The sequence below is a fragment of the Triticum aestivum genome, chromosome 1A (genome assembly GCF_018294505.1).
Source record: "Triticum aestivum cultivar Chinese Spring chromosome 1A, IWGSC CS RefSeq v2.1, whole genome shotgun sequence".
In the NCBI taxonomy this organism is placed as follows: Eukaryota; Viridiplantae; Streptophyta; class Magnoliopsida; order Poales; family Poaceae; genus Triticum; species Triticum aestivum.
Window position 1 is genome coordinate 62,648,868 of NC_057794.1, and position 9,719 is coordinate 62,658,586.

The window sequence follows — 9,719 nt, forward strand, 5'->3', positions numbered from 1 at the left end:
TTAAATAGAACAACAATTATTCTTTGACTTAAATGAATAAACGTATTGCAATAAACATGATCCAATCATATTCATGCTCAACGCAAACACCAAATAACATTTGTTTTAGGTTCAACACTAATCCCAAAGGTAAAGGGAGTGTGCGATGGTGATCTTGTCAACCTTGGAATCATGTCCAACACACATCATCACCTCTCCCTTAACTAGTCTCTGTTTATTTTGCAACTCCCGTTTCGAGTTACTACTCTTAGCAACTGAACTAGTATCAAATATCGAGGGGTTGGCTATAAACACTAGTAAAGTACACATCAATAACATGTATATAAAATATACCTTTGTTCACTATGCCATCCTTCTTATCCGCCAAGTATCTAGGGCAGTTCCACTTCCAGTGACCATTTCTATTGCAGTAGAAGCACTCAGTTTCAGGGGGGTCTTTCTTTGGACTTCTTCATGGGAGTGGCAACTTGCTTGCTATTCTTCTTGAAGTCCCCTTTCTTTCCCTTGCCCTTTTACTTGAAACTAGTGGTTTTGTCAACCATCAACATTTGATGCTTTTCTCGATTTCTACCTTCGTCGATTTCAGCATCACGAAGAGCTTGGGAATCATTCTCGTCACCCCTTGCATATTATAGTTCATCGCGAAGTTCCAGTAACTTGATGATAGTGACTAGAGAACTCTGTCAATCACCTTTTTATCTGGAAGATTAACTCCCACTTGATTCAAGTGATTGTAGTACTCAGACAATCTGAGCACATGCTCACTGGTTGAGCTATTCTCCTCCATCTTATAGGCAAAATACTTGTCAGAGGTCTCATACCTCTCGACACGGGCATGAGTATGAAATACCAATTTCAACTCTTAGAACATCTTATATGTTCCGTGGCGTTCAAAACGTTTTTGAAGTACCGGTTCTAAGCCGTAAAGCATGGTGAACGAAACTATCAAGCAGTCATCATACCGAGCTTTACCAAACATTCATAACGTCTGCATCTGCTCCTGCAAAAGGTCCGTCACCTAGCGGTGCATTAAGGACATAATTCTTCTGTGAAGCAATGAGGATAATCCTCAGATCACGGAGCTAGTCCGCATCATTCCTACTAACATCTTTCAAGATAGTTTTCTCTAGGAACATATCATAAATAAAACGGGGAAGCTATAGGCGAGCAATTGATCTACAACATAGATATGCAAACACTATCAGGACTAAGTTCATGATAAATTAAAGTTCAATTAATCATATTACTTAAGAACTCCCACTTACATAGACATCCCTCTAATCATCTAAGTGATCACGTGATCCAAATCAACTAAACCATGTCTGATCATCACGTGAGATGGAGTAGTTTTCAATGGTGAATATCACTATGTTGATCATATCTACTATATGATTCACGCTCGACCTTTCGGTCTTAGTGTTCCGAGGCCATATCTGCATATGCTAGGCTCGTCAAGTTTAACCCAAGTATTCTGCATGTGCAAAACTGGCTTGCACCCGTTGTATGTGAACGCAGAGCTTATCACACCCGATCATCACGTGGTGTCTCGGCACAATGAACTGTCGCAATGGTGCATACTCAGGGAGAACACTTGTACCTTGAAATTTAGTGAGGGTTCATCTTATAATGCTACTGTCGTACTAAGAAAAATAGGATGCATAAAAGATAAACATCACATGAAATCAAAATATGTGACATGATATGGCCATTATCATCTTGTGCCTTTGATCTCCATCTCCAAAGTACCGTCATGATCTCCATCGTCACCGGCATGACACCATGATCTCCATCATCTTGATCTCTATCAATGTGTCATCACATGGTTGTCTCGCCAACTATTGCTTTTGCAACTATTGCTATCGCATAGAAATGAAGTAAAGCAATTATATGGCACTTGCATCTTATGCAATAAATAGACAACCATAAGGCTTCTGCCAGTTGCCGATAACTTTAACAAAACATGATCATCTCATACAACAATTTATATCTCATCACGTCTTGACCATATCACATCACAACATGCCCTGCAAAAACAAGTTAGACGTCCTCTACTTTGTTGTTGCAAATTTTACGTGGCTGCTACGGGCTGAGCAAAAACCGTTCTTACCTACGCATCAAAAACCACAACACGGTATAGTGATTGATTTTTGATCTTCAGAAAGAACCTTGTTCATTGAATCCGATTCAACTAAAGTTAGAGAAACAGACACCCACTAGCCACCTATGTGCGAAGCACGTCGGTAGAACCAGTCTCACGTAAGCGTACGCGTAATGTCGGTCTGAGCCACTTCATCCAACAATGCCGCTGAATCAAGAATCAACTAGTGATGGCAAGCAATATGTATATACCCACGCCCACAACTCCTTTGTGTTCTACTCGTGCATATAACATCTACGCATGAACCTAGCTCGGATACCACTGTTGGGGAACGCAGTAATTTCAAAAAAAATCTTACGCACACGCAAGATCATGGTGATGCATAGCAACGAGAGGGAAGAGTGCTGTCTATGTACCCTCGTAGACCGTAAGAGGAAGCGTTATGACAACGCGGTTGATGTAGTCGTACATCTTCATGATCGGCCGGTCCTAGTATCAAAAGTACGGCACCTCCGCGATCTGCACACGTTCGGCTCGGTGACGTCCCACGAACTCACGATCCAGCAGAGTGTCGGGGAAGAGCTTCGTCAGCACGACAGCGTGATGACGGTGATGATGATGCTACCAGAACAGGGCTTCGTCTAAGCACCTCTACGATATGACCAAGGTGGACTATAACAAAACAAACTTCAAGTAACACAATCATGTAACAGACTAAAAAATGTGCGAAAAACGGGCAGTAACACATACTATATAAGGCCTCAAAGTGTGTTACCGTGATGTTGTAATAGTAACATATAAATATGTGTTGGTCGAATGTGTTACACAGAATTTCACATGGTAACATATAAATATGTGTTAGTGAAATGTATTACGAATATCAACTATAGTAACAGATAATCATGGTTGATACATAGTGTTACAAGCTCTAGTATAGGGGGGACTATAAAATACTAAAACCAACTGCATATATAGATCACAAATACGTTGACACACAGGGCCAATATGTCAACATGATTTTTTTATGTTTTGTTTTGGTAAGTAGTGTTTTCATTCTTTGGCAATATGGTATGAAAAAACAATACAATTTGGTTGGTAAATACCAAACTATTTTTCGGTACGATTGTAGTGAATATCATATTAACCATATTTTATGCGGATTTTAGGATGACTCAGCGACCATAAATGCGAAATGCACACTTTTAAATGATCATATGAACTTAAGTATTTGATATCTTTACTCACAAGAGTGGAAGACCAACATCAAACAAGAGCTTAAATTTAAGAACCGCATCGGCTGCCTGACTAGAAAAAAAAATGAAACCAAGGCCTCATCTAGGTTTTTAAGTATGTCAGCCTTTTAGGGAAAAACTAGTAAATTATATTAAAAAGTCGTGTTCTTCTAACGGAATAAAAAAAATCGTGTGAAACTAGGAATAGGACCATTGACCTTGAGCCGCCGCATGCCCAACAGCCGAATACCAATCGGACTTGCAATTTGTGACCAGGAGGGGGCGAAGTAGAATGAGGCAGATCCTATGTGACATCTGGAACTCCTATTCCGCACTCCAAGCGCCGGTTGGCGCTAACAATGCTCGTAGAGGAGGAAAAAACTACAAAAATATACTTACTGGAATATATAAGGGAGAACAAGGAATCGAACTCTTCACCTAATGAAGAGTAAACAATGCCAACCACACCAAGCTGCCAAGCTAGTCCACTTAAAGAAATGAGACCTAATTGACCCTTCTCCTAGAGGTACATTATAAACCCTTCCGCAAAAAAGAGATGTTATATACCCAGAATTAATTATTTGAAAAGAAATTCAAAAAAAAAGAAATAAAAAACCATCAATTCTGAAAAAAGTTCAAAATAGAAAAAGTTCCTAAAAATGAAAAAGTTCGTCAATTTTGAAAAAAAGTTCATTCATTTGAAAAAAGTGCACCGCGTTTAAAAAAAGTTCATCGATTTCGAAAAAAAAATCATCAAAATTTTATAAAAAGTTCATAAAAACCAAAAAGCGTTCATGATTTTTTAAATACATCAATTTAAAAAAATCATGAAATTTGAAACAAAATCCATCAAAATTCAAAAACAAATCATGGGTTTTGGAAAAACATTCATCAATTTAGAAAAAGATCATCAAATTTCAAAAAAAAGTTCATCGATTTGAAGAAACGTTCACGTATTTATGAAAAATCATCGAACCAGGAAAAATAAAAAAGGAAAAACAGTAAACCAAAAAAATGAAAAAAAGGAATTAAATAGATGAAAAGTTGAATGTGCCAACACCCAACTGGGTGGTGTGGTGGTTACACCAGCCTACCCATAGGAGCTAAGTTGCTGGCTCGATTCTCAAACGTCTCACTTTTTTTGCGAATTAAGACACGGGAAAGCAAACATTCGATGGGCCGGCCCATCGTGGGGGCGCTTCAGGCGCCTTTTTGCAAAAACACTAGTAACAGGCGCGTGAAGCGTCAAATAGGGTCTTCCTGGAGGTTGAGCTGCCGACCCTACAGTTTCAGCCGGCCCACGGTCGCTACACTGTTAATTTCTTTTCTGTTTATTTTTTGTTTTGTTTCGGTTTCTATTTATTTTCTTTTCCTTTTTCCTTTTTTTTATTTTTTTATTTTTTGTTTCTTGTAGTTCATTGCGTTTATTAGAAATTGTTCAACGAATGTACAAATGTTTACTGTGATTTTTAGATTTTTTCAGTGTATATTACCAAAAAAAAAATCAATGTGTACTCGAGAATTGTTCAACATGTTTTAAAAAATGTTCAATGCACATTAAAAAATTGTTCAATGCATATTCATATTTGTTTTTCAACTATGTTCACCTAGATTGAAAAATTTCATTGTGTGTTATTACAATCGTTTGTTGTACATTAATAAAATGTTCAACGGATTCTTACAAAATTTTCAGTTTGTATTTTTCGATAATTTTCAAAATAAGTTTGATACTTCAACTATCGTGTTGTGACTCTATCAATAGAACTCATCAACTGGGCTGGCCCACTCACCCCTCCCTTCAGTGAAGGCTCGACCGTTGCCGCCCACGGGCGGCAAATAGGAACACTCCTAGAAAGAGCCACGTTAAAAAAAAGAGTCACATGACCCACCAGACACTTTAGCGACTGCATCTAGCAGGGTGCGCGAGGCCTCACTCTCCTTCTCCTGGCATCAGGCGGGATCGAACTAGAGAAAAACCAGATCAAGAGAAGGTTGCCTGAAAAATGGATCGAGAGAAGGGGCCGAAGGGAGAGGAGAGCACTAGATCGGGGGGAGCCACATGTTTAAAGATAAATGATCAAAGGGAGGAGAGAAAAGGAAGGAAAGGTCACGCGTCTTACCAGATAGGGAGCCGCGGTATCTGGTTCCCCGCTTGAGTCTCCCTCTTGTTCAACGGTTTTTTCATACGAACATTTGGTTCGATCGTTTTTTTGTTTGATTGCGTGGATGGTCCGTGGAGCTAAGCCAACAGCCCAGGTCATTGGTCCGTGGAGCATTGTCGGTCGCAATTTTCTCCCACGTAGCTTCCATGGGAAGTCGTGTGGTAATGACGTGATCTTGGTTGAGGCGACCGACCAAGAGCGAGATCGGTCGGTCGAATTGCAATTTTTTTCTTTAACCAACTATCGAGGTCAGATGTTTTCTTTTTCTGGTACGACTGCAAATTCGGACGTTTTTTTTAAACTGTGGGTGTAGCTGCGATACCCTCCCTCCCCATCCTTTGTCGCCATGGAGGTGGAAGGAACGAGGAGACTAGATTGACATGCCACCCTCTCGGATATGTCGTTACAACACCGTCAGCGGTAGATCGTAGCTGACGCATATTGCCGTTTTGTAGGACCACCAACTGCGCTCTCAGCACCGATCAAAAGTCGTCGGTCTCGCTTGTCACAACATGTTCCGGGGCCGGGCGCAATAGCATTGTCGGTCACAGTTTTCTCCCACGCCGGTCATAGCTTACATGGGAAGTCGTGTGGGAATGACATGATCTTGGTCAAGGCGACCGATCAAGAGCGAGATCTGACAACTGATTGCCGATATTCATGACAACACTATCGCATCCATCGTCCCAACATCTGGGATCTCCCGATCACAACATCATCCAAGGCCCGTCACAGCTTCAAACTCAATGCTTTTTTATATAAACTAGTTACCCGAGGAAAACCATTGCTATAGGTTATTTAGCACATGTTACGTAAATCAATTTTATAAAATCTTTACTATTTAGATGTATCTAATTTCCCTTTCAATCAATAATAACTAAAAAATGAATGTACTCTAATTTTCCATGCCAAAAACACTTTTTGGAAAATTTCCATGCCAAACAAATAAATATATGTAACAATGTCGGTTCTTCCAAAACAATTTCCGTCTAGCTCTCCTTGGATAAAAAAGCAGATCCAAATTTTCCTCTACTTCTCGCTGGTGAAAAATTAATTCTGGTGCAAAAGCTCTAATTTTCGCGTTTACTTTTCCCTCCAATTAACTAGAAAACGCTAAATAAATTGGGTCTCCAACCCATCTACATCCAGCCCAACCCCCATTCGGCGGCTACATCGCCGCACTCCAACGCCCAGCACACCGCCCCTTCAGCGCCCAGCGCGGCCGCCACCTGAAACCCCCCATCCCACCTCCACCCCGTATCGATCTGCCGCTTCCTCGACGTGGCTCCGTGCCGCTTCCTCGATCTGCCTCGCCGCCAGTTCCTCGATCTGCCTCGCCGCCGTTTGGATCGTTGCGGCGACGGCTTTGTCGGTCTTCAGCTCCGGCACCTACATCTTAAAGGAGCACGATCTCGTCGCTGGTATGGATCTGAACGCCACTCCTTCCCTGATCTGACTGTTACGAATAGGTGCATGCTAGGTGAAACGCCACTATATCGATGCAGGGGCAGAGACATGGAGGGGCCATGAGGGTTCAGACCCCTGCCAATGGCTCGCCCCCTCAACGATTCGTAGCAGACAGTGTGTGCTGTATATGCGTAATGGCCGCAGCTAATTGCATAATTAGCCCATACGTACACAAATAATTAAACCATCACTGATGTAGTAAAGCTCCTTAAACCATGTACGGTAGTGACTGACTAATTTTGCGATGGGCCAGTGCCTAATCCATCAATCAGGTCGATCCATTCATATGTACCTACGATACATTATATCCCTATGAACGATGAGAGTGGATTTTTTATTTTATAAATTAAGACCTTAAACTGGTTAATTAATGTTTCATATAAGACAGCAAAGTAATCTAGTAATTATGTGTCCTTTTATATATAGTAGTCAAAAATGAAATGAAAGACATGAACAACTAATGTGGTAAATTATTTTTCGAACCAATTGCTTCAACTTTGAGCTGCAACATTCTTGTGGAGAATTGTCATTTTTTTAGTTCTAGACAACAATTTTATGATTTATCATTGACACTTTCACAAGACTTAATATACTGTAATATTCCATCTTTTACATCAACAGTAGTGCTTTCCCCCCCTCATGTTCAAATATTGGCTCAACCGATGCAAGCTTTTTGGAGTTCCCTTGATTGAAGGATTGCTTTTGTTAATCTCAAACTCAGATGGACTTCCGTTTTCCCTTTTGTTTAGGGAAGCAGTCAACATCATCAGGACTTCTACTTGTAGGAGTCTCTAGCTTCTTTGAAGATTTTGACATCTCACCCATCTTAAATTATTTGGTATATTTGCATTGGAATCAATTTTCAGTGTCCCTGATGTAGTGATGATTTTATATCGCCCTTAATAGTTGGTGAAATTGTAGATGTGCATACACTTGATGTAGCAATATCATGGCGAACATCCACACTAATATTGTTTGTTGGCACACTGTGCCACCTTGGCTGCTGCTTCATAAACGACTTAATGGGATGGCACATGAGGCAACATGCTGCTACTCTCCTGTCATCTAGTGCTTAACAAAATCTTATCTGTCGCATGAATACTGCTAAGTTTGCATAATCTGTACAGTTTTCGACTTAAACATGTCCTAAATCCATATATCGGCAACATTATATCTGTGTGTGTGGCTGGACACATGGTCTTGTACCTCCTCTCTCTATTTTAGTTATGATAAGCTGATGGTGCATTGACATGCTACTGTGTACTTCTCTGCCCTGTCCATTCACATGTTTCTTTTGGTAGGTTTCATCGGTTCTGGGACCCAAATTGCTGAGGGGACTTCCACAACTTGTATTGCTTGATTTCCCTGTCTGAGACTACAATCTTGTCCTAGGTGGATTCTCCTTTCTCCTTCCCTCATTTATCTGCTACGAATTCATGTCTATTGGCAAATTAAATTGTCCCTGTTGAAGCCAAAATTTACAAATATCCATGATGAGGCCTGATGTCTCGTATTATGACTTAATCTTGATGATCGAGGAAGTTAGCTTTCAGGCAATTGACTTGCTGTTCTATGCAAAAAAAAAACCCCGTCTAGGTAGCCCCTGCTTAGTTTACATTTATGATCAAGGTCTTGTGATGAAAATGTTGTCCTACCCTGAGATTGTGAAAGCTGTCCATCTGTATGTGTCTAAGGAGAAGGTCTTGAGTTTTGAAGTTGCAGCTTTCTGTAGCTTCAAGATATGAATATCATTTCATCTAATATTATTGTCTCTTGGAAGGTGAGGGAAACGAGGGATCTTACGGGCGAATCTTTTCCAAGACTGAACCAGCAGGGGACTAGAACTGAACAGCCACACCCAGCTCGCTCAAAAAAAGGTGCACTTCTTCCATCGAGGTAAAGATCCGCCAAGGGGCATGGTTTACTGCACCCAAATTCCCAACCCAAACCACATTATCATGCCTCCTTGAAAAATGAATTTTGTTACAAATTTTGCCTAATCTGCTATATGCAAGTAAACCAAGCATTAGCAAGTGAGGTAACCTTGGGCATTAGACTTCGATGTCGGGTCCAGTTTATTTAGTTTTTTGGGGCACCTATACTGGGCTGACATTAAGAGAGCTCATGTTGTTCATGCAAATTATATTATCATTGTCGTCGAATGCTAATATTGATCATAATATAGGCTGCTTCCAAAGTAATATTTGAAGTACTGATCCAAGAACTAAGGCTCGTGGTATTGAGTTAGGTGATGAATTTACCCATGTGTGCATAGATCAACCTATTCTTGATAATGAGGAGTTGGTAAGGGAAGTTTCCAATTGCAAGACAATTGGCGAGGCTTTCTCTTCGGGATACTTAATTGCATGGCCTTTCGCTTTTGAAAGTTAAAATATTCTCTTACACATTCTGAAATCATATTTGTGTACATTTAATTACATATATCTAAGGTGCAATTTTCTTTTACAGATTCGAGAGAAGGATAATTGATTTGCAGCGGAATTCTTGGATCAAGAAGCAAATAAAATTTGAAGATTTTAGCTACCAATAGTCGTAGTTTACATACATAGATTGAAAAATGTAATATCATCAAGAAGGATCTTTTTCTTTTGTCGAATTGATGCAAATGCTATGTTGTAATATTCTCCATAGTTGTGTTCTCTACGCTCAAAATGATATGAATGATATCTTTACTGTAATGCATACGTATCATATGCTCTTGTATATTCGTAATAAATAGCTTCATATTTTGAATTTCTA

General features: G+C 40.0%; 1 long non-coding RNA gene across 1 annotated transcript; it reads left to right on the forward strand.

The window, feature by feature from the left end:
* Nucleotides 1–6,637: 6,637 nt before the first annotated feature.
* Nucleotides 6,638–9,719, forward strand: LOC123093540 (uncharacterized). The gene is made up of 4 exons (XR_006445408.1): nt 6,638–6,913; nt 8,261–8,351; nt 8,740–8,855; nt 9,429–9,719. It is a non-coding gene; the product is annotated as an uncharacterized lncRNA (long non-coding RNA).